General features: G+C 37.6%; 1 protein-coding gene across 6 annotated transcripts in view; it reads right to left on the reverse strand.

The window, feature by feature from the left end:
- The window catches only part of TENM1 (teneurin transmembrane protein 1), an 828,305-nt gene that overhangs the window by 586,218 nt on the left and 215,991 nt on the right, over positions 1-26,096 (reverse strand). The window contains exon 1 of one of the 6 annotated variants that reach the window (XM_017743125.1): positions 7,074-7,127. The exons of the other annotated variants lie outside the window; for them this stretch is intronic. The gene's annotated coding sequence lies outside the window, so the exon portion shown is untranslated. Of the gene's footprint in view, positions 1-7,073; positions 7,128-26,096 lie in introns of those variants that run through there. 6 annotated transcript variants of the gene reach the window in all.

Raw genomic sequence — 26,096 nt, forward strand, 5'->3', positions numbered from 1 at the left:
CTCCAACAAGCTCAGCAAGCTAGATTTATTAGATTCTAGACACAAAACATATCTGGAAACTGAATGGTGATATTTATTAAAATTAAACATATCTGCAAAATAGATTTAAACTGTATCTAATATTGCTTAATTAGAGTAATCCACAGACCATATTTTTATCTTGGTGAGAACGTAGGGAATTACATTCAGAAATCCCAGAGCAAGAGGACTTAAAAATACCATTTGGGTTTTACACTGTTTTATAGTGTAAGCTATATTTTATATAGCTTTATATTTTATAGTGTAAGCTATGTATTTGATCATTTCATACATATTATGTTCCTACCTACAGCTCTCCTCCTACAGCTCTGCCTTGAGCTTCATCAAAAGAGTGACATTACCTGAAAGACAGGGTTTGTCTGGCTAAGGTTACCTAAACTAGGAACATTTAAGACCAAGTTTATCTTTGAAATCACATTTTATCATGTCATAGTATTTATATAAGTTATACAAAGCATGTTTACAAATCCACTTCAGGGTAAATGCATAACAGGATACTTAATAATTTCAAGGCAGATAATAATGTTTTAAAATTTTTGAACTGTAAAGAAATTTTGCTGACCCTCATTTGTTTCTCCTCTTCAGCAGAACCTGAGATATGTTAATTAAAGCTTGTCCTTTCAGCTGGAGGTTGGACTGAATTAATCTGACTAAGCTGCTATACAATAGGCATCTTCTATTAAACAAGGCAATCCTAACTGTTTGCATCATCCTTCCTCCTGTTTAAAAAAAAAAAAAAAAAAATCCATAGGTCAGAATCTGTGGGGAAAAAAACCCCAAGCCCTCACTAAAAGCATTAAAACCAAACTAATAATCCCAAATATAACCAAACAAAACTAGCACACCAGATTACTTAAGGGTGTGCATGTCTACGTACACAGATTGTGGCACAGTGGTGAATGCACATGTAACAGAATGATCCATTTCTGATGTCAGCAGACAACACGAGGGACACCAAATTAAGCACAGACCAAATTATGAAAGATTAATTGAACAACTTCATTTCACCCATTGGTGATTTGGTCAAAATAAAACTTCTGTTACCATAGCTTTTACACTCCAGCTGTCCAAAATGTCACCTGTCCTTCCTCAATAACACTGATGCAGAGAAACAAAGACTTTTCCATCTAAAGTTGTTTCTCACAGATATTCAGCTAACCCTGAAGTTCCACACAGTCCTTACTATCAGTGCCTGATGGCTTGGACTCAGGGCATTTGATGGCCATAAAGATGAAGCCTAGTGATGAGTTTGCTCCTCTTACTCCATGGGATCTTCTTTAGGGTTAAACATCTCCCATCAAAGTACTCTCAGGGTGCTCCAGGACTGAGGAACTCAATCTCAGCTTGGGGAGACAAATCTCTTTACTTTTTGTTCCAAGAATGGAGCACATCTATTCACACTGACTTTCATATCAAACATACAAACACAATGTTACCTAGAAACAAATAACCTCTATCATAGTCTATGTATCTCTCTAAGAAGAAAGAACAAAGTCACTTTGCTTAATACACTTCTATCAGGTGTAGTGTTGAACAGAGTGAAGAAATATGTACACCATGATATAAACCATCAACAGCACAACAGAACTTCATCCATATGAAACTTATTTGTGAGGGATAAATGTTTTTGAAACAATACCAAATATGCTAAAACAAATTTATCTTTGATAATGCCTGCACTCCCCCTTCTGCCCACACGCACAAGCTGTGCCACACAATACCATTAACATTTCACACAGCAGTTTTGCAGAGTCTAAGGAGGCCCATTCCATTATCCGCTTTGCCAGACATTGCAAACACCTGCCTGTCTCTTGGTCAAGGAGCTGAAAAAATGGCTGAAATGCTGGCAATGGGATGCAGAACTTGTGAACCCCTAGCATGCAGTTTGATTCAGCACTGATCAAATTATTTAAGAGAATGAGCAGCTCAGACTAAGCAAAAGTATCCTGCTTATCTCCTGAAGGAAGAAAGCATGTAAGCAGCTAGAACTTGGAGGAGAAGAGTAGGCAACAGTGCAGCTTTTCACTGCATCTTGCAACAAACTTCCATATATTTAGCACTCTGTTGATGCATATCACAGTGATCTCTCCCTGAAGCCTTGTTTTCCTCCAAAATTTTATCTAAATCGATATGACTCTGTATTCAAAAGAATAAAGAATAAGCACAACATTACAGAAAGCTCCGGTGTAACTAAAACACCGGAGTTACATAACTCAGTGGACAAATAGGTAATTCTGTTCAGGAACTAAACTGCTGCTTTGATAGTCCTCATTCCAAATCAGAATGATTGTGGAACCCATACCACTGAACACTAATGTTCTGGTCACTGTGTTGGCCACAATCCTTCCCATGTACATGAAGGAAGAAAATGTAAAAAGTCATACAATATCAGAACTAAGTAAACAGAGGAATGACCCCACTTGCTACTCTTTTTATGAAGAAAAAAATTTGCAATATAGTCCACCAATGTCTTTTAATGTTGCATTTCACACTCACAAAGTAACCCTAACCTAGACTGACACAGAGTAACATCAAAACAAACAAAATAAAGCTCTAATATGCAGTCTTTCAATTCTCTGGCTAAATAATGAACCACCTAGAAATGAGAACAGTTTGAATTTTGTTCATTTATTTGTTACTTCATCCGCACATTCAAACACAAACCTCATCACTTCTACAAAATGTTTCCCATCTGAGCTAGGCAACACACTTCAAAAGCTGCCAAATTAGATCATCCAATCTCAAAATGAAGAAAATATATCAATAATTGCACTTACTATAATCACACTTACTTCTGACTCTGATGAAATAAAGCTGAAGGAGGAAATGGCAGAAAGGCATGACTGGTCTTTTGCCAGGCCACATTCCCTGTAAAGTCAAAAGTGAGAGCAAGCGCTCTGAAGATGGACTACTGCAATGAGATACGGGCAGCAAGGAATAGGAGCTGAGGGGCAAGGAAGGCAGAATGCTGCAATTTTAAGATTCAAACAGATTGATTTTGAACCAAAAGGGAACAAGCAGTGACATCTGGAAATTTTGATTGGAGCAGAGCTGGTCCCTTGAACTGCTGTTTCTCTGCCTTACATCTGCAGCCCCATGTCTGCCATTCCTGCAGCTGTGCAGTGCACAGGGTGAACACAACGAGCTGCTCTGTAACTCAGAGGGGATATGGAGGTCCTTCTGCTATTCTTGGCCCCAGAATTTAGTGACAGCGTGGCTCTGTGTGTGTCTGGTACCTGCATCCCTGCTCAGTAGCTGTTACCTGGGGCTATGCGATGCAGCTGGTTTTTTAAAAAGTGTGCCATAAATTCAAAAATTCTGCTTCAGCTTCTTTGTTTGAGAGGAAGCCACATTCTGAACAAAGGAATCAGTCACATAGGAAGCTCTGGTAGAATTAGAGTTAAGGTGATAATGGAAAAAGAATTAAAACCTGTAGTGTTACAGTGATACTTCATTAAGTGCGGAAAGCAGGCCTGTTCGAATCAAAGAGAATATATTTTATTCAAGGAAAGGTTCTTAGGGAGTTTTCAAAGGAGCTGAAAGAAAATAGCTTTCTATTTCAATTTTAAATAATGCAGTTCAGGAGATAGTAATTTTTTATCAAAAAGAATAAAAATTTCCTTTGATAAGAGAAGCACTTAGAAATTAGTTCTGTAAACATGGCTCACTACAGATTGAAGCCAAATCTGATGAAAATGTTTGCCAGGTCCAGCAACAGCCAGACTACTTTTTATATTGATCAGATGTGGAATTCAGTGCATTTAATAGTTTCTCCCGAAAAAGCTTTCAGCACACAAGGTACCTGCATAGCTTCCACTTATTGTTAACCAGCTTCATACTTTTCTGTCTTAAAGAACTAACTACAGCAAATATAATATTTATGTTTGCTCCAGATAAAGGCAAGATTTTGTTTGATTGCAATGAACAAGTGTCAAGGAAGGTAAGAAAATTTACTACAAGTTACATGGTCAAACACAGATTGAAGTCCAGGCATTTTGACATAATATCACTCTCTGTCAAACCAAACTGATTCTGCAGAAGTGAGCACCAAGTAGCAAGCTGCAACCTCAAAATGACACAGTGGGTTCACCATCATGGTGAAGAGATTCTGAGAACTGCACCCTGAAATTTCACATTCATATGTACCAGCTCTGGCAAGAAAAACAAACATATGTTGAGTGATGAAACATCTGATTTTTTCAAACTAGGTATTTCACATCTCTGAGAGGTACCTGATGAGATGGAAAGATGTTGGAAAGTATAGGTCATGAAAGGCAGGTGAGTCCATCACATAGACCTACAGGAGACACACAACCATTTAGAAATTAGTAAGTTGGTTTGTTCACTGGTTTGAAATGGGAATTTGCTAGTACAGCAGAGAGAATGCAAGAGTAAACTTCAGTTTGGAAACCTGAAAAGAACTGAAAGCAAGGAATTGAGTAGAAAAGTAAATACTGCAGAATAAGTTAAAGGCACAAAAGCTACTTTTTCATGGGTTTTTTTAACTGTCTAAAGTAGAATACTCTGTTGCTTGATTTCCATACCTGTCACTCATAATTGTTGACACCTTCACCCCATACAAATTGAGAATATATTATCATAAACTGAGGAAAACATGAAGTGGGAAAGACAAAATATTTCCTCAGTGACACCAATGGCAACAACGTCCTCAGTGTAATACAGAACAGTTATGCTGTACATAAAATCCACAAAAACAAACCCACATCTAGCTGATCACTGAAGTTAAGTAAGGTCTACCAACAGTACTGTAAATCTTAAGGAACAGAATGGCCACACTCGACTGTCTTTCTTGACCAGTACAAGCACAGTTCAGAAGAGCAAGAAAACCAAAGCCAAAACACATTAAGTTTATTCTTTTGTAGGCTTTTGGTGCAAGTTTTGATCCCAAATCGGCAATTGGGCATCTTCTTTATGAACCATAACCAACCCTAATAATCATAAACCATACTTTGAAAGAATCTGCCTCATATTAAGATGTTATATTTAAAAAATTATAATCTGTACTCTTCTCTACACAATCAGAGCCAATATTCATTTAGTTCCACTAGGCTGGAACTTAACTTCATATGAACTGAAACAAAATATATAACATTAATTTTTATTTGGGAATAGAGAAGAATACTAAGGAAAATTCATGAGTAATCAGAAAGCCAAAAGGATGACATAAAAAAGAATAAATGTGAAAAATCCTGTAATTTATCTCATAACAATTGAATGCATTGTTAATCAGTGACTTTTGTTACAGTGACAAAGGAAAATGAGAGCATCCTCCCAAACTAAGACATCTATTCAGCCTGCAGACAACTCAGTTCTTAAAAGCTGTCTGAATCTGTGAATTTGATTTCAGTGCTCTTTAGAAAAGCACACTGTACCAGCCATTATACCTCACAATCCTGGCAAATTTAGTGCATCTATATCTATGTTATGAAAAATTATTGCTGCAATGATATCAGAGAAGATCATTGAATACATACATATCTTTAAAGCATTGGTATGGCTAGCTTCAACTAAAAATTATCTTCTGGGTTACTTAGAATTCCCTGTTTCCTCAAAGGGCATGTTTGTTTTTATTGATAGAGAGATCTCATTTGCACGGCCATTCCTTGATGTTTTGTTCTGTTGTTTTAAACAACTAATCTGGAATTCTTCCCATATTGCATTTCTGCTCCTCCTGTATACATGCTAGTAGAATTTATAAAAAATTGGGGAGATGTGAAGATTGTCTGTGGTAAATATAGAAGTTGCTGGAATTTCATCTGCTTATACCAACTCCTAATTTGCTCTACAGTTTTGCACATTAAAGACCACCGTTAGGCACCCAGAAAAAGCTGGCTACAAGATCAGCTCCTTGTGACCTGTTTTTTGTTTGCCCATCCACTATCCATATATTATGTGATTATGTCACTGTGACAGTTTTAGAAAGGATAAAATCTATATGAAAATGCATTTTCTTACTGCTCTCCCATTTTCTCAGAACCCTTGTTATCATTCCTCCTTCAAGCTCCCAGTGTGTTATTTAATATGAATGGAGCCATACTTGGTCCATCACTCAGTTGTTGTACAGTAATTAGACCCCAAATGCACACAAATAATTTCCAGCTGCCAGCTGGATAAAACGCTCACTGCATCTTTTGTTGATATTTGGATACTGATTTAACTCTTTTCTGTCTAAAACTCAAAAGAGAGAACATTTTGGCAGAGGAGGAGAAAGGAAGATACCAAGTAATTCAGTGTAATGTAGGCCTCCTGGTAACTCAAACTTATAATTATATATGAAATAGAAGAGTTAGTACAGCATATCTGTCAGGCTCGGTAACACAGGTGGGTTTGCTTCTTCAAGATTTCTCTCTCTCTTTTTTTCTTTTCCTTCTTCATCAGCATATTAATGCTCTTCATCATCATTCTTTGGAAGTGTGACACACACCACATTTCCCATCCTTCTGAGCATATGGTCTGGAACTATTCAATAGCTGCAATATGATGATTCCGGGCTGCTGAGCGCAACTGATTGGCACATTAAACTGCTGGGAGACTCTTATCTGGGGCAGACAGGATTCTTTCCAGTGCAGTCCTGAGGGGCCTTCAGTAATGAAAAATAGTAATTCTAAGTCTTTTCTACCTGCCTGTTGCCAGGCTTTTTAAAATGCGGTTTCAATAGTTTTTCATTCCCCATAACCCTTATTAAAGCAAATCAAGTGTAAGCCAGAAGAACCTGGAGAGTTTCACTAGAGACCCTGCAGTTATCAATTTAAGAATAGGTTTTTCAAAGCTTATTTTGCCTTGCTTTTAACACTGTAAAGCAATCTAATATAGAAAAGATGCTAATACAAGTAGGTATCCAATTAACTAAGTAAATATAGTATGATGTTTGGTTAATAATTTAAAAATCTCTTATTTGAAAAGAGATTTTTCCCTTCATTATGAAATTAATAAAAAGTAAAGAAAAACAGAATTTCTTTTGCATGTAAACAAAGTTAGAGAAGTCAAAATCTAATTGAGGATATAAAGTTTACCAGATCTAAAGAGATTCCTTCATCTTTTTCAGTCTCTTCTTAGCTGTGATTATAGCAATAAGCACTCATGCTCTTGCCTGGAACAACAGTGAATGAAGTATTTGTTTCCAGTTCCCATTTCTTCAGCTAAAGGGAAAAAAAAATCAGCTTCCAGACTCATGACTCTTTACAAAATAAGGGAAGGATTTTCTGAGAACAGTGATTGCCTGAAGAATTACTGTAGGAATTGGATACTGATATCATGATCTAAAGACAGAGCTTTTGTGGTTGGCATAGTGGCAATTTAAATGGTTTACATGTACTGCCTTTTAACTCAATAAGATAATGCTTCACTTCCTTTCATCCGTAGAACTAGAAAAACTGATTCTTTTCACCTCAGTGTAAGTTTTATTATGCTCAGATCCTTAAATAGTGACTCTGTTGCTCCTTTCCAGGAGATCATGGTAAATTCTGAATAGATATGAGGATGTACAGGACTTTGCAGCAGATATACCTTTTGCAGTAGTGCCCAAAATTAGATAAATGGAGCATCACTAAGAAGTTTAGGAAATATTCTCCATTGCTGTACATTTTTAATGCACACAACTTTCTTACTTATTTTTACAACTTTAGTAACATTTATTGCACTGGCTGTCTCACATCACTACACCCTAAATAATAGTTTCTGTAAGGTTATAAATTTACCATTTTCTGTCAAGGTCTTTCAGCTTAGAAAATATGGATACAGAAAGGATTTTATTCCATAGGATTTAGCCATTCATATAACAAACAGCATTGGAAACGAGTTCTTACTTTTGAGACTGTAAAAGATCCCAGAGAGAATTCCATACTTAGGTCCTCCTCACAAGTTTTGCTAAAATTTGCAATTACAGCCCATTTGCAGGGATTAAATTTTATCATTTTTGTTTTAAAAACTTTTCAGAGGAGAAACAATGACTTTATTTTAAGACAGCTAGAAAGAAATCACACACAGAATTGCTTATTTTCACATAAAGAGCAATATTTAAGTTATATGCTTGTCTTTATGCTTCACATAAAAACTGTGTTAACATTTGCATTCTTCATGGATGCACAAATATTATCCCTTAGTTTCCAATGTTTATGTTTTAAAAGCTGTATTTTCCTCCAGCATCACTGGAGGTGAGGATCTGGCAATGCTGTTTGCACTCAGCTTGGTAAAACTGAATTCTTTTAAATGGTGCTGTATTAAAGCAGTTGGATGCTCTAACGTTTGTACAAGTCTCCTGCTGGATATTTGCAAAACCACTTATTTTCATGTTTACCTATAAAAGAGAAAATCACTTATTTGGAGAACTTTATGAGTGGCTTCTTGCAGAGTAATCTGCTGTGAGAGACAGAGCCATAGCTCTCAGAAGGACAACTGCCTGACATGGAATATCTTACATGCACAGTTGTACCTAAAGAAATTTTTACCCATTTTACCTTTGTTCATGGTTGTTTATTTCTATACAGGCTTCTCTTCAAACAAGAAAGAGGCAGGAATGAGTTACAAGCACTGCAGTGACCAGCAGTGAGTACAAGAATTTGAAGTGGACTGAAAGAAAGCTTTCAGATACTGGGCACAATCTGTACTTTTTTGGGGCTCTTGGGGAAGAAACAGCAGTTGTGTAACTCTATCAGAGATGTTCTACTACTATTAGACATGTAGTACTTCTGTAACTCGATAGGCAAATCTTATTCAGCTGTGCATAAACTAAAATAACAGTTTATCAAATTTATAACAAGCTTCTCATGTTTAGCCAGCTCTTGTGTCCTACTCTGCTTTTGGATAAAACAGTAGTACAGGTCAGAGGGCACTTTAGAATTTCAGAATTTTAGAGGGTTTCTTCCACACAAGGGCTGTTGTTACATCACCAATACAATGTATTTTTTTCAAACATAATATAAATTAGAAGTGGCTGTGGTAATCCTAAGTGTTCAAGACTTAGAACATCTGTGATACATATTTCTCAAGTAGTCTAAGCTGAATGCCTTCTCTCATGACAGACTCCTGAGGGTTGCTGAATTTTATTTAGAAGTAAATAAAATATCTATTTTACTAAAAACGTTTCACTGACAGAGTTGGAAAATCAGCATTATTGATTTTAATACATTTAATAAAACACTGCTATCAAAAATCAGCAGCTAAACACAAAACGTATCTTTTCTTCTTATGGGTTTAGAAATACCCTTTCATGAAGTAAAGTTGTACATTATTGTTGTAGTTTAATGAATATCTTTAATGAACAAAATGTTTAATTATAAGATATATTGGAATTTGGGGGATACTTAAAGAAAAGGAGAACGTGGTGAAAGAACAAGTCCTCATCTATTTAGGCTTCTTCCCACTCAAATCTCAGACATGTGCTCCTTTTCCCACCTTGACTAGGTATCATGTTCCCTGAATGACTTTAGAAGTATTTTTGCTCCAGTCTAACAGTCTGTCATTAGCACAAAGTAATCCTTACTATAATGGTCTTTAATTGCTCCTAATTATTTTATATCTGAATTACCGTACACTGCAGGACATTCAAAGCCATAACAATAAAATATCTTATTACAGTGGCTTATTGAAGTACTACCAGGCTTAGACTTCTGGGAATCATTCTAAAGTCCAGCAGTGACTGTAAATCATTCTGATCTCTCAGTGTAAGTCAATGGGGATATTGTATAAGAAACTGAACTTGTAAACTCTAAACCATTAAGTCCTACTAGAACCAAAGGCATTAAATTCCTCCACTCATTGCACTTAGGTTAGGCTAAAGCTCCAAAAACACGGCAAACGTCAGCTACGGCACAAAATCAATGCTTTCTTTTCTCCTAAATACCCAGTATTGGTGACCCATAAACTCCCTGAAGGGATTTGCCCAGAAAAGTAAGCATTGCTCTATAGTTATTAAAGCCACCTATACATGGGCCATGTCCTGGAATCACCACATAAAATCCATGCTTTGAATCCAGAGAAGTTTTCGGGTAAGGTTATTTCTTGAAAGGCAAAGATAAAAGGCAGCTTATCCTCAGCAAGATCTGAGATAGCAAAATGGTCATTAGAAAAGTTGTTTAATGTATTTACTAAAGGCAAGTAAGTATTTAAAAAATAAGTCAATTACATTAACAGCAGAGGTGGGCTTTAGAAGTATTGACTGTTAGCAGCAGTAAAGCCTTTAAACAAATTGACCAATAATATTTTCTAACAGGACATGGAGGACTGCCATCACAGAATCATAGAATGGTTGGGAGGGACCTTAAAGATCACCACATTTCGATCTCCTGCCATGGGCACGGACACCTTTCACTAGACCACATTGCTCAAATCCACATCCAAACTGGCCCTGAGCACTTCCAGGGATGGGGCAGCCACAGCTTTCCTGGACTACCTGAGTTACTCTTACTAGTCTGCTGTTCAAGCTCACACACAGCTCCTCTTTGAGCCAGAGTATCAACACCTAAAATATGCAGTCAACGGTGCTTCAGATGTACATGGGTCTGGCCAGCCTGTGCTTGTCTGGCATCTGCACTCAGAAACAAGGATTGTCTTCAAAGGACACAAAGCAAAGAACACGAGATGCTGCTATGTGTTTTTTATGCATCACACAGAATTTGGTGTTCCTGAGGTCTGGGAGTGCTGAACACCACACGTAACTGTGTGGGAACAGGAGAAAGCTGCAAGCCTGGGACTTGGATCACCCCACTCTGGCTGCAACACAGCGAAGCAGGGATGGGGGAAACAGTTCTGATTCATGTCACACATCAGCTGCCAAATCACATCAGCTGCCAGTGTGCTCTGCTTTGCTAAGCCATCATTAATGCCTTGAACTTGTGTAGACTTAAGCAGCTCACTCCTGCTGGGGCAGCAGGACAGGGAAATAGGCAGCCCCACCTCTGCCCTCATCACTGCTCCCCTCCCCTTGCAATTTCTCCCTTTATTTGTTAACAAGCTTATCCATTGCAAGACATGTTGCACTTCCAAACAACATATCACAACTACCTTTAATATGACAAAAGTCAAAACCAGGTAACAGACTGAATTACAGCACAGCAAATCTAAAGACAGTGTTTTACAGGAACTTCACTGGAAAGCAAGCCACACATGGGAATCTCAAGATATATTTCTAGATACAATATCAAGTAACTGTCCAGTGGCTTCAGATATTCAGATACTATTTGTAGTGACACTACAGAAAATAAATCAATAAAATAGTCTGATTTCAAAGCATTTTTACACATCTTGAAGGAGTTTACTAAACTTTTGTCTTCCTCATCCTTGTGATCATTCTTTTTTTGTCATCAGGTACCTCAGGCAAATGTCAAAAAACTGCAACCCTCTCCATCACAAACTAGTTTTACCATCAATTTTTTTCTATTGAGATGTAATACACCCATTCTGTCAACATTGTGTCACAAGATGTGCCCTCAGCAAGGCCAATCTTTTCATTTCATTTCATTGTATTTTGTCTTGCATTAATAGTGTGTATTAAAAATCACTTATGGAGAAGACAAGCAAACATAGACTTTACTCTTTGGAAGACAAAATGTTTGTTAAATTTGTTGGCATATGCCTACCAAACCATCACAGCTGAGACTGATAAATAAGAATTTGATTAGCATTCAAATTATAACTTGTCCATTCCTCTTCATAATGACAGCTTGACTGAGATTGTTTGTCCATTTTCAGAGATGAATAACTGTGGTATTTAGTAAAGAAGTGAGAAAACCATGTTTGGTTTTTAATTTGCTTTAATGACTTTCTTGGCCACGGTTATTTGAAGAAGAGTCTAGCCAGATGCCTTTATTTCCCCTTCTGCTAGATTATCATCTCTCTCAAAACAATACTTGAAAATATTTCATCAGAACAAAATTCAGAAAGGGCTACAGAGCAGCTGAAAGATAAAAAGAAATTGTGCCAGCATCACTAAGCTAAATTCAGCAGAATGATTTATGCTAAAAAAACCTGGAGAAAATTTGTCCTCAATCTTCCTTATAAATAATTTGATTTTCAAACACAGTCTAGCACTGGGCTCTTCTGTTTCTCTGTCCTGAGGCATGAGGAGCTCTGTTGTTAGACACATTTTCAAGATCACGTTGCATTCTGCATTCACAATCCACAGAAAAGAGAAGGGAATTGCTTTCTGATGTAGCTCAGGGAAGCCTCCTGCACACCTGTACAAGTTGTGTGTGAATCACATGTGAACGTGACTGCTGGGGGAGCTTCAGTTCTGAAATGCAGACCAAACAGTACCTTTCCTAAAAGTGCTCTGCATATCAACCATTCTGTACCACACCCACTTTGTTAGAGCAGTGCAGGAAGGTGGTAGCCCATCCATGACGGCTTCCCTAAAGTATTCTCTCTGTTCTTCATCCCAATGAAGCAACATCAATTTCACAAGTATCATTCTCTCACTTCCCACAGGATATACAGTACTCTAACAGTTATTCCCATATTCTTATTCCATCTGGTGAAGTAAGAGCATTTGTAACTAGAGAACACTGTCAAGTGGCAAGACATGCAAAGATGAATTTAGCAAAGGATTTGCAACAATTCTTAGAGTATGTATGCAAAGCAGAAAAATAATCAACTTCTGCCCAGTTTTGTTGGTCTTTATATGAAGTGTTTTAGACAATTTGTTAGTTTTCACCAAAATCACAAATCAACGGACATTTCCAAACTGTTCTTCACTGTCCTTCACCCTTCCACAAGCTTCCATGCTCTATTCATTTACGTGTACAATATGGATTTTTACTCTCCTGTGTTACACACTCAATATTACATGCCAACATAATTCAAGCTCAATTTCTCAATTGTACTTAACCCCTTATTTAACTAGTTTGTCAAATGGCTTACTTGAAGCGCTGCATTCAAAACTGCGCTATTTAAAAGAGGACTGAAATGGTGCAAAAAAGAAAAGTCAAAGAGGTGAGGCCAAAAATCTCAGGTATCCAAGAGTGTTTTCTTTGTTCATTACACAGAGTAATAAGTCAGTGCATCATGCAAAATAAAGTTTATATAAACACTACACTATCCAAAGACCACACTTACAGGCATTAGGTAGTGGCCATCTAATTAATTGTAAAAGCCCTCCTGTGCAGTTACAGAAAATTCTATCCTAGTGAAAATTCCAAGGTTAAATTAAATATCTGTGAGTTCCTGAGCATCTGACAATTTCTTCTTGCTAAAGGAAGCAAGCATCTCTGTACTGCGCTATCAAATATCCTCAAGTATGATAATTAATTGAAATGAAGAACTCCCGTGTGGCACCAGATTCACATTGGAGTAGAAAGAGCAAACAGGTTTCCTGGTCAATGGAGTATTTGTTTTGCCTTCACATAAAATATATTAATAACAAAGTAGTTAAGATTGTTAAAAAAGCACCAACTTTACACAATTTTAACCTTTGTAATGTAAATCAAAACATTCTTTCTTTGAAAGTACAAAGCCAAGAATTTCTTATTTTATATATATATATATATATTTCCTTCTTTTTTTTTTTTTTTTTTTTTTTGGCAGAAATTTCTGCTTGGACAGAATAGCGTCTGTTTTTATACAAATTCCTGGCTTAGCAGGAGCTCCTAATGTTACAGTACCTCCGGAATGATTGGTGTTAATGGGCCACAATTCAGCACAAGTTCTGAGGCCCATTCATTGTGAGGCTTTCAATGTGTGGGAAGTTATTACAACCACAAGCAAGCATCCTCTATACATACAGTGCAATCTCATGAAAAGATTTCTGGAGGGTTTTTTTATGATATTTACATAATAAAATTGAATTTTATAATCAATAAATTCTGGAGATTTTGAGGGAATGGGTAATTTCAAAAGAACTCGCTTCCAGATTTCATCTTACTATTGAACTTCATATGTCCATGTATGCACCCAGAAACAAAACTGCTTTACAGATATGTGACATTTGAATAGAATATTTGTTATTTGGATATTTACTGTGTTTAATTGATAATTTCTTCTTTTTACACATTCACACTTCATTAGCATTCTCTCTCCACAGTTGTGACAGGATCAGCTGAAAATTAATACTCTGAATAGTTTGCTGAATTCTCTTTCCTTCTGTGAGCTACAACTAATTTTGCATGTGTTCTGTAAATGCTTCATAATTATCTTATCTCACCAACTGCTGTGCCACAGCAACAATGGCTTACTGCTACTGGTATGGATGAGGCATTTTCCTTCCTATGAAAGCAGACTCTATGGAATACTCACTGCTCCCAGCAGGCTCCTGGGGATGGCTAGAGACCCCTTGAATATCTGCTCTCATATCCCAAAGACTTTTCTACAAACTTAGAAATCTGTAAACAATGAAGACATGATGGGGATGTCACAGTGGTAGATAAGAGTCATAGTGAAGACATTAAAATAGCAGCTGTCAGCTGTTCTCTTCGGTGAGCCTTGCTCTTGCAGTTTCCCAGTGTGAGGGAAGACCAGACTTTAACAGCACAGCCCAAAGCAGAATAAGCCCCTTGCTCTCAGATGAACCACCAACACAAGCCAGAGTCAGCATTTGGACACAACACACCCCCTCAGGTGGCTGTGCTGGGGGTGTTGGCCAGTGGTGGGTGCTGGGTGAGGTAAAATCATTCTGTTCTGTAGTGCCCAGGTTTGGGGATTCCCACAGCACCTGCTTAGACAGAGCTGAAGTTTTAAAAGCGCAGCTGAGCTGTTAAACACAGCTCAACAGTTCTATTAGTACAGATTTTAGGAAAGGCTGTTGTTGAATTTTAAATACGACTTTTCCTTGAAAAATGTGGAAAAGACAAAAAGTGCTTTCCCTGGTATACAGGATGTGATGCATTTACTGCAGGTGCTCTGCTTGTAATCCCACCTGGCCCATTCTGATGGAAAATCATTATGATTTATGATTTTTTTTTTTGGCATTTTTGTTCATGATTCAAAGAAGTGGTGCAGCAGGACTTAATGAAAGACACTGAAACAGTGTGCCCTGGACAGACTCTGAAAGCATCAGTACTCCTTAATAAAGAATTAAAATAAATAAATATATTTTTAATATTAAAAACGATAAGAATGACTACTTTTAGCATACATATTTGCACTAGTGCCTATATTTGTATAATTCAAGATGTATTCACAGTTGTTCTATAGTCCTGAGCTTAATATCACTTGCTTTATGAAAAAAATTCTCAGCTGATAAAAATACTGATTGTTGAATTGATTTCCTAGAGCTATGCTCATTGAAACCAGTCCAGGGATACAGTTGCACAGATATCCCTGTAAACCCATCTGCGTGGGCCTAAATGTGCAGCAGAGCAAAAATCACAGGTACCTATCCTCCTCTATCTTTACATATTTCCTCCTGCCTTGGAGAATTTTGAAATAGAAGCTGCTGTTTCACATGTCATATTTTGAAAGGGAACATCAGAGTGAGTTTTCTGATCCAGATCCTGACACTTCACAGAATGTAAAGATGTCCTAGTGTCACTGTGGAGCTGTCTGCACTCATCAGACACACTGAATTGACTTGTCCCCTCTTCTGCAGATTCAGTTCACCAAGGAGATTCAAAATGAGGGTGAGGGAAAAGGAGAAAAGAGAGAGAAGGAGGAACTGAAGCACAACTTCATACCATCTTTGTCAGCAAAATAGCCCAGTAACTCCAGTATTATTAAAAGATGAATTCAGAACACCCAGCAATGATGTAGGGTTCTAATGCCCTCTGATCCAAGATCGAACACTGCCCTAGCAGTGCATCCATGCAACTCACACACTGCATCACAAACTCAATGTCAGGTGTATAGTATTAAGAAAGAAAAAATCACTTGCTGAATACTGCTACAGAGATAACTTCCTATCTGCTTTCTTCAAGATTCACCCTTCCTCTGATCACTTTTTACAAACTCTTGTTAAAATTTTCCCTTGCTTTTGAGAAAGACGAATTCTATCTGAAGCCACTAATAAATATACATCTAAATTGTATTACATAGTCAGAGACACGAGTACACCTTGACATGAATTTATTAGCAATACAGAACTCTCATCACACCAGTTACAATTCCATTTTCACCTGCCTAAGGGGATATGGGCATTAACGTTACTTACTGCTTATAAGCACTCCAAGGCTGTAGGTAATCCTTATTATTTTCTTTATTTCAATCCTATGGATCTCATCCTACTTCCTATGAAGAGTTTATGAAATCAGATAGATTTGGATAGAAGCTGGGGATAGCTGAACTAGGACTATTTTATACCTATAATTTTTTAACCCATAGTAATTTTTTTAAACCACAATTTTATGCACTTACTGGTGTGGTTGACCAAACACAAGAAAATAAAATCTGGACACTTAATAAAATAAAAAATGGCTGTATCTTTCAAAAAAAAAAAAAAAAAAAAAAAACAAAACAAAAAAAAAACCCAAAAAAAACCCCCCCAACATTTTTCATCTGAATATTGTGAAGTCCTTTAACAAAAACCTAATCATCCAATTTTCACAACTGGGAGAAGCAGTGATAAAGATAGGTTCATTTGCTGTTAAGTACATAGAACAGTTGAGACTAAACACATAGATTTGGTTTTGTTCTACAAAATCAGAATGACCTTCCCTGTTCTAGAAGTCCTCCATGTGGTATCTTTTGACCCAAAAGATTTTAGATAAGACATCACGGAGAAGCAGTATCCTTCTGGCACCATTAAAATCTGTATTGTCTTCTTTCATCTTAGGTGAGACCTCATTCAGCATTTCTTTATTCACTTCTCATGTGTTTATTAATTTATTGCCCTGGTTCTGTCCTGGTTACACTTAAATCTTTATGACTCCCAGTCATGTAATTGTCTACTTACACCACAGTTTATTGGGTTTCACATTACATATATAATCCAATTACCTCTATCTTAGCTTCCACTGCAGTGAGATAATGAATTTTAACACCTGGAAAGCAATTTTCATTTAGAATGGAGCTCACTGCAGTTGATGATCCAGTTCAAAACAGTGTTTGTTGTGGGGTGGGAGAGCCACAACAGAATGCATCATTATCTTATTAATGAGAAAGAAACTAAGCAGGTGTGGAACACTCACTGACCTTAAAAAGGGATATGTAATGAGCAGCCACTAAGTGTAAAATCCTAGTGTGCAGCACCCTCTTCCTCTATCCCAAAAGATGAAAAACAAACATGAGAAAGGTATCATTACAAACCAGTATTTTAAAGTTGAATGATTGATGAGGATAGGTGGATGAATATCAAAGCCTAATTCAAACTGATTAGAAAGTGATACCTGATAATAGCTAAAGGATACCAATCATCAACATAGGTTTTTAAGCTCAGTTCTGAGTATTAAATTGAGTGATAGAAAAATAAAGACATATAATTGCTCCTCTAGCCTTTCTGAGAGGAAAAAAAAAATATTTGGAATCTTATAATATATCAAGAGTTCAGACACTGCTGTCCTTGAAACAGTCATTAAGGAACAGTTAAGTGAAATAACCAGTTTCAAAATGCCTTCCTCTTTAACTTGATTTGCAAAAGATACAGCAGGTGACAAGGAGACTGTTAACAAGAGTCTCTATTCATGTGTGTTTTGCATTTCAGTAAAAAACCAAAGGGCACAAAAGCCATGAAGCCTTAGAAGTGACACATCTGTCCTGACAAGCCCTCCACAGCACCACAGTCCCATATGGCCAGTGGAGCCCTTCAGTGCCAGCCAGGCTTCAGACTCAGAAGCAGCCTCGTTAGTGAGGCAAGAGGCTGAGAGAGAACTGTTTGGGTTCACTTCATATGCCAGGGACTGGGGGGGGGCTGAGCATGTTCCTTCTTTTTTAAAGACACTGTGATTTCTTCTTTACCCTGTCAGATCACCTCTTCTCTTGATTGTAGAAAAGATAATCCAGGAACACCAGACTGCTGCATTCCAATAAGAACACAGGTTTACTCATTTTCCCTGCCTTACAAGAAGATCTGGACAAAGTCCCTCATACAGCATTTCTTCAAATGGCACCTTTATCATATGTCCTATGAGCACTTCACATCCAATACTTTCATTTGCCTCCCCACTCTACTTCCAGACGAGGCTGTTGAGAATTTACATTAGGAAATAGCACTGAGTGTACACAGCATTGTGTGTGTGAGTAACAGTCCAAGGTAAGCACAGTGACTTTTCTGGAGGAAAGCAAGGCCATGGGAAGGATGGTGGGTCTCCACTGAGGGGATGTGCATGGATACCATCAGGGAGGAGGATTGTCCTTTTCTTCACAAAAGAAACACAGAATTTTTTCATTACATATGAGGCTTCACCTGTCATTCCTTGTGCCAAATAAGGGTTGGAGTTTAATTTTAAAGGGAAAGAAAGACACAAATCCTTCCTGGTGACCATAAGACATTATGGCAGTTTGTATGCAAACAGTGTCTTTGCCTCAGTGCATTTTTAGAGAGTTGGAGCCCTCAGTTTCCATCTGCCAGGAATGAGGTGTGTGGATAGGTGCTAGTTTCAGGGGAATTCAGGATTCAGAAAAATTCATCTTAAGAACAGGTGGCATTGTTAGGCCATGGAGCTGTTTGCTAATTTAAGAGACCCATAACCTACTTAGAACTCATTAGATTCCAACAGCGATGAACAGGGTCCTCTGGGCTCATATTTGGGCTTAATCTTCCAAACAGAATAAAGCAAAAAAACTAAGCTCAGAGCTTGCACTCAAGCTAGAGTTATCTAATACCATCAGCAGTATTTTATAGGGAAAGGGGAGCGACGGTTTTAATGTGCAGTCATAAAACATGATTTCAGTTTGAATGTTTGCCACGTTTGAGTGAAATTTTCACTCTGGCTCCAGCACGCAAAAGACAATTTATTTTGTTGTGATGAAACTAACAACATTGCTCCAAGTAAAAAGGATTTAACAAAAATAGGATTAGTAAGTAGTTTTTGTTTCCAAGTTTTCTCCCTGTATTTAGCAAAATATGTGCATAACACCAAAAATGTTGTTTGCCTGTTGTCAATAAAATACAGTAACAAGGTAAACATTAAAAAGGATCAATGATCCAAAAGCATCACAGTTTCACAAGCTAATAATTTGTGATAAGTATAATGTATTTACCAGTAAAATGCCCCAAGGTTTCATATTCAATCTGAAGTTTAATACCTTTGTTAATGGCAGTGCAGGTGAATAACAAAGCAGAAGTATTTGCAAATAAATTCAATTCAGGGAAAGCTGTGAAGAATTCTGGGGTTATTTTGCCATAGTGGGTGAATAGGCAATTGGTAGAAGTGCAAGGGGAAGGAAAGAATTCAAACTACTTGCACTCCTGATAGGTTTGGACCTGGCTGCTGTAACACAGGAGGCTCAGTGAGAGCCTCTGCTCGGACCACTATCACATTACGATGCGTTAGGTATGAGTGGAAGATGATGTGCAATCCATTCTAATTCAGCCTCCTCTGGAATGCTACAGGCTGCACTAAAGGAGGACAATAAAAGCAATACAAGCATAGAGAAACTATCACAGAGAGAGAGAGACTGTAAGACTTAAACAGTTTGTCTTGGAAAAGAGACAAATAACAAAGGACACGAAAAGGGCATATTCCAAACTAAAATGACAGGGAAGATAGATATGACATTACCATTCCACACACATCATAAAGCAAGAGTAAAAGGAAAGCTAATGAAAGATGGTGGAATTGAAAACACTGAATAAATGCTTTTGTTGTGACAATTACATTATGAAACTCCCTGCCACCAGGTACATATAGGAGTGTATTCTATCTCATTTGGGATTGGACATTTATACATGTACAGTAAGGATATCCTGAATCACAATTATAGGAAAGAACACTGAAAAGAAAATTCTATCTCATCCTCTAAGGTTAAGTTGATATCTAAGCAGGGCAGTTTAAAATCTGACCTCAGGAAGAGGAAGGGTATGAAAACATTATTTCACATGTATCTACTTTGCAGTTCCCAAAGTGTCTGCTATAAGCCACTATCAGAAGTCAAATTCTGAGTAAGATGGACCATGTGTAGTACAGCAATTCATGCCACGATTAGCTTTCCCAAACAAATTATGATTTTATACATTTTTAAATAGCATATTGTTCAGTCACTGCTCCAGCAGACACTTTCTGTATCAGAAATGACTCCAGAGAGGAGCCAGAATGTCTGACTCCTCACACACATGGACCTGCCAGACGCAGAAGGCAAAACCAGGAGGCTTCACTGCTTATGGTTTTGCATATCTGCTTAGGCCAGCACAGCTATGTTTATCGTGGTGTCTATCTGGGCTGTCTAGAAACTGTCTTAACATATACTCTGATCCTTCTGCAAATAGGTACACAGTATAACACTCACAGGCAGAGGTCTGAAACTAGAAAATTGAAAGATGCTAAACTGTGAAGAGTTGCACTATAATTATAAATTACACATGCCAAAACCCACAATCATGTGTAACAAGCGAGCTTAAAGTTGCTCATTAAAGCGAACAAAAGAACAGGTTCTATTTACTGATTCTGATTGTTTCCCTTAGCTACCAAATTTAAGTCAATAAGACCGAAGGGAATTTGCTGTTGCTGTTTTGATCCATTATAAAAATAATACAGAAATCCCCATTCCCCTTAAGCAATCTCAAAAACAAGAAGACACAAATTTCCTGTATCTTTTATGTTTCCACAGTTCACTTGCTATGATGCAAGACCACTTTCTTTTTTACTTTTTTCCCCCTTTTTTTTATACTGTGGTATAATACAGAGGAAAACGTGATGGCAAAAAAAAAAAAAAAAAAAGTCTAATAACCCCCCTGCTTGATGCCTGAAATTACAGGAAAAAAAAAAAAAAAAAAAAAAAAAGTCTAATAACCCCACTGCTTGATGCCTGAAATTACTCTCCAAGAGAAAAGGCTTTCACTAGAAACACATCATTTCAAGCTCCTTCTTCTTCAATGACTTTGAGAACACATCTTTCTCAAAGGGACTGTGGCTAAGATGTACACAACAATAATATTATCATCTTTACCTACAAGATGCTGGATATTCTTGTGTTACCAACTATTTTCCATTTCAGCAAAAGGCAACAGAGTAAGAAAAAGAAAGCAAAAACGACCTCAACACCCCCAAAACCCTAAAGTCCCTCAAATTTCTTTGCCAGGTTCAAAGATGATCCAGTCTAACATTGATTTCTGTAAAGCTATTAAAGGAGCAGTGAGATTGTGATCTTCCCTTTCATAGTGACTGCAAACCCATCATAAATAGGTTGGGCCACCTTTTCCATTTGTACACAGACCAGCAAAATTTCCTGCACTTTCAGGGAATAACTAAGCCCAGCCTGTTACTTCTAAAGAACTGTGAATCTGCATACTCAAACTAAACAAATCTTGCTTTCCCAGTACAGTATGATTTAGTGCTCACCTGGCCATTGCAAGAAGGTTTAATCAGGAGAAAAAAACAGCTCTCAAAAAAAATACTATTTTTGAAATGGTCCCCAAATCCATGTTGAATTAGGGTTTTCATGCTGGAAAAGCTGAATTCATAATTTTCAATTAATTTCATTTTTATGAAAATTAAAGTGACTACAGAGGTGAATTATCACACAGCACAATCAAAACTGAGCTTGGCATCTTGGTTGGTAGAGCTTAGGTTTATTACTGCTGCAACTAAACTTTAAGCAGCAGCATGTTTGGGATGGATAGTCATCATTATCTATTCAACTAGACACAAAATAATTTGTTACAGCCACTTGGTTTTATCATTACTTGATATTGAAAACTGACAAGCATCATAACTCACTGGCATTTTGAAATCTCTTAATACTTTGATCCTTCAGAAGATTTGTTTTCAGTAAGTAATCTAGGTCTGGCCTGCTGGGTGTATAGTAATTAGTTTCCTAAGTGTATATACTACCTCAATGTGTCTTATGGCGAGAATGAAAATGATGAAAAGGCCCTGTCATGGTTCAAACTAATAGTTTCTCCAACCTCTTTGTGAATTCCCCAAGCATATCCTCCTCAGCTGCTACACTTCAAGGCTTTTATCTCAGGTAAATCACATGAAGCTTTCAGACCAGAAAATGTCCTCCTGATTAACTGTTCTTATCATGAGGGCAGCTCTCTAACCTTATTTATTTTTTTCTACCATCTACTACCTCCTGCTTGCTATATTTCGCTCTCCTTCTTTGCTGGTGCAGAACTCCTCAAACAGGTAGCTCCTGATTCCCTTTGTCCCTGGGTTCTTTGTTACCAAAATCGTCTGTCCCCCAGGCTCTCCCTGCCTTTCCCAGCCACCCTCCCTCTGCTGTCCTCCTGTGATCTGCCCCAATCCAGATTAGATTTCTTCAGTGCACCTGCACCCCGCACTGCTCATCTGCTCATTCCTGCCCTGGTGCTGCCACTCATACTCTGCTGGCACAACTCTCCTGTGCAACCAAAAAGGGACTACACATGGGAAAGGTTCCAGCAAAAAAACTGGAAACTCCTTTACAAGCTGGATCAGTTCCTTGATGTAACACAGCAGTTAATGAACATGAAAGCTGACAATAAAAGTTGGTGCTGCTTCGGGTGGATGAAATTGCCATTGCCAAATGAGATACCACAGCCCTGGTGTCTTTAATCTCAGTATTTAAAACAAGGGAGCCCTGGGGAGACCTGAAAAATGTGCCTTGGTCCCAGTTCCTGGAGGACCTAATTTTTAAACAAGTTCTTTTTTCCACTGTGTCCGCTCAATTGGGCTTTCAAATTGCCAAACTTACATGTAAAACCACAGAAGACTAAGGGACGTATTTTATGAGTGCTAATCCAGCCACCTTGCTTCCTTCCCCTTCTAGAGCCACTTGAATTATTCTAGTTACCCAGCATTCCATAAACACCTTCTGACCATTCAGAGAAGTGAATAATTATTCATAATTTCACTTAAAATTAATCGCATACAGATTAAAATCTAAAGAAATCATAGAATAGCTTATCACATTAGAACTTACACTTTCTTTCCACTTTGAATTCAAGCAGATGTGACCATCCAAAGCTCACTTTACACACTGCCAGAAAGATCCCCAAAATTTTGTGATATGTTCTATATTAGATGCTACTTCCCTCTATTGTGCAGCCCTTGTAAAGCCCCAGTTATACCAAACTTCATAATCCTTAAAATTTACTCCAAACATTAACAGCTGCAAAGCTGTTGAGTGTTTAAAGGACACCACCTTGCAACATCATCTCATTTCTTTGCAGACTGCAACCAGAATATAGCCTAGCATCTTTTCCATCTTCCAAGTACACCCAGCATTCCTAAATATGATAGAGCAGATATGAAGCTCAGGCAGAAATGTAACAACACAAGTTACCTTTGTGACACTAGAGAAAACCCTGACTAATGTATCATGTAGGACTTGAATGAGAAGGTGGTCAGTAATAAGTAACTATTACTTGGATTCACTCTTCAGACATTTTTAATAAAGTACTTTGTCAAAGAAAATCTTAAAAGCCTGTCAGAATTTGTTACGGTCTCATTTAAAAGGGGTAATTGTTTTGAGTGAATTTTCCACCAGCCCATAGTTAATGCAAAAGTCTGTAGTAAACTAACACAGTCATTTTGAGCATTGTTTGAATCAATCTTACACATTTATCATGCTGACAATTTGACTTTTGCCTAAATTATAGATAACTGACAATAAGCATTACAGGGAAGACCTATTTCTGTCATTTCAAAGCACAGTTGGGTTTCTGCCCTTCCTCTGACTGTTGTGGGTATCACAGGGTACACTTTCAGAAACATTTTTTTAAACTGAGCATTCGAGTCCCCCATTCACATGCAGAAAATGAGAATTAAACTTTCTTCTGAGACAATTTCTCAAAACTGTCTTTGAAAAATATTTTTTTTCCTCTCGTTTCACAATCAACCATTAATGCACTATATAGACCCGCCACGGGGCCATAAGAGAGGGGAGAGGCAGGGAATGTGTAGCCAAAACGAATAGTGCCTGCTTTTCCCCAACTTCAAGTGCTTCCCTAAGCAAAGGTGACATTATCTTAAGGTATGTTATCAGTTGCCCATACTGGCTGACTGTCAAGTAGCTAAACAGGTGCAGATTAATTTCTTCCTTTCCTCAGTCTGCTTTCATGAGCAACTCACATTCCCTGAAGAGAAGTCCCATTACTTCTCTTTAGCTCCTCTTTCACTAACTTGTCAGTCAACCATCTGCATCTGCCACAGCAGGTCTTGGAGCAGGAGAGGAGCTGTGCAGCTGTACAGTTTTGTAGCCTGGAGAGAAGCGAAGAATTTTAAGTAAACAAGTTTGATAACAACTGTCAACATTGCAGTAACTATACAGATGCTAAAATGTTAACAGCAAGTATACAGAAATGAACTGTACATGGATACACACGGATTCTTTTAATAATGATACATAACTTGAATTTCCAGGGTCCTTGAGAAATATGGGAACCCTGAAGTATGAGCGTATGTATTAACAAGAATATATTAAGGAAAGCTGGAATCATTCTGAGAGAACAATAGTGAGATTCTGTGTCCTAAAGAAATGTAAATCTGTCTCTGAAGAAAAATAGACCCTGATGGTATTTCTGAGAACTGTTGATTCACAAGATGAACAGGTTATCTAAGCAAGAATACATTAATAGATAGGCTGCCTTCACTGAGAAAACCACTTAAACTCTTACAAAAATCATTGAATTTAACCATGTGGGGAGTCATTAAAGCTGATCCAAACTAATGGCATGAGCAGCATCATCTCTGTGTTGACTCTAAGAACGCGTCCAACTCCAATGACCTGCGCAGGCACTTCTGTTTTTTGTGAATAGGGTATGCAGAATTGTACTTCTAGAAACCACAATTGTATTTCTTCTGGGCTGCTATTTGTGTAAGCCTTGCTCAATTATTACTATCACCCAGGTGGGAATTTAGATGCACAAACAGCAGAAGCAGAGCACGAGCACCCTCACACCTCCCAGGCGTAGGCTCAGTGCAATGGCCTTTGGGATTTTTTGTGTTTGAACACTCTTCTATTAAGTGTCCTCTTTCTTCCACTCCCCCAAATCCCTTTTTCTATTCTCTCAGCAGCTGGATTGGGAGCAGAAGCAAGTATAATGGAGTACACTTCACGTAACCTAGGACACACCCCACAAAATCAAGTAAAAATTCTTCATACCTTATCAAAATATTCACAAGCTGGGGGAGCACAAAGGCTGTTCTTTCCTCCCTTTCTAGTTCTCTGTCTCCACTAGTCTTGTATACAGGAATGAACTCTGTTTCTAGATTCATTACTAGCGCAAACTTCTGTACAACAGAGACTGGTATAATCACTTTATCTTTTCAAACCACTTTCCCCTACTCACACTTTGGGTGTAGCTAAGCCAGCTCTGCTACCTTATCACATAAAGTCAGCTCCCACTCCTTTCCACTTTGGCCATTTACTCTCACGTCTGAACTCAAGCTCACTGCCACCTAAATTTAATGGAGTGGTCCAAGTCAAAAATAAACCTTGAAAAGCAACAGCAGAAATTAAAAGAAAAAAATAATAAAAGCAGGGGGAATGCACAGTTACATGGTGAGTGTTCAGGGAAAAAGGTGAGAAATTTTTCAGGCCACAATGCCTGGTATAACATGGCCCCAGACACCCATGGGAGTCTTGGTACTATAATACAAATGATTACAAACTAAAAGTGAATTCACTGTTTAAATCTTCAGGGGTTCTTTCCTGTTAGGTTCCTTTTACTTCAGTTGTTTCACCTGCAAGAAGCTTGGGTTACTGAATCCCTAATTTATTTTTCAGTAATGTAGCAGAAATGTTTAATGCTTGTTGCACATTAAATATTGAAAATACTTATTTATAGAACATAAAACATAAGAGAATATAAGCCTTAACACAACAGACCTATTTGAATGGGTGTATTAAATTCAGCCTTGATTTTGAAATTTAAAAAAAGAACTTTTTTCTCATTGAAACCCCAAGGTCTGATAGGGTTATGTCTGCAAATATGTAGTTTACAAAACTGGTAACTCTGTAATGACAGGAACTCTTCGAAAATCATTATACCTTACTTTACATTTCTATATTTAAAATCCAGTGGTATTACC

This window comes from Corvus brachyrhynchos, unplaced genomic scaffold, assembly GCF_000691975.1.
Source record: "Corvus brachyrhynchos isolate BGI_N302 unplaced genomic scaffold, ASM69197v1 scaffold398, whole genome shotgun sequence".
NCBI lineage: Eukaryota > Metazoa > Chordata > Aves > Passeriformes > Corvidae > Corvus > Corvus brachyrhynchos.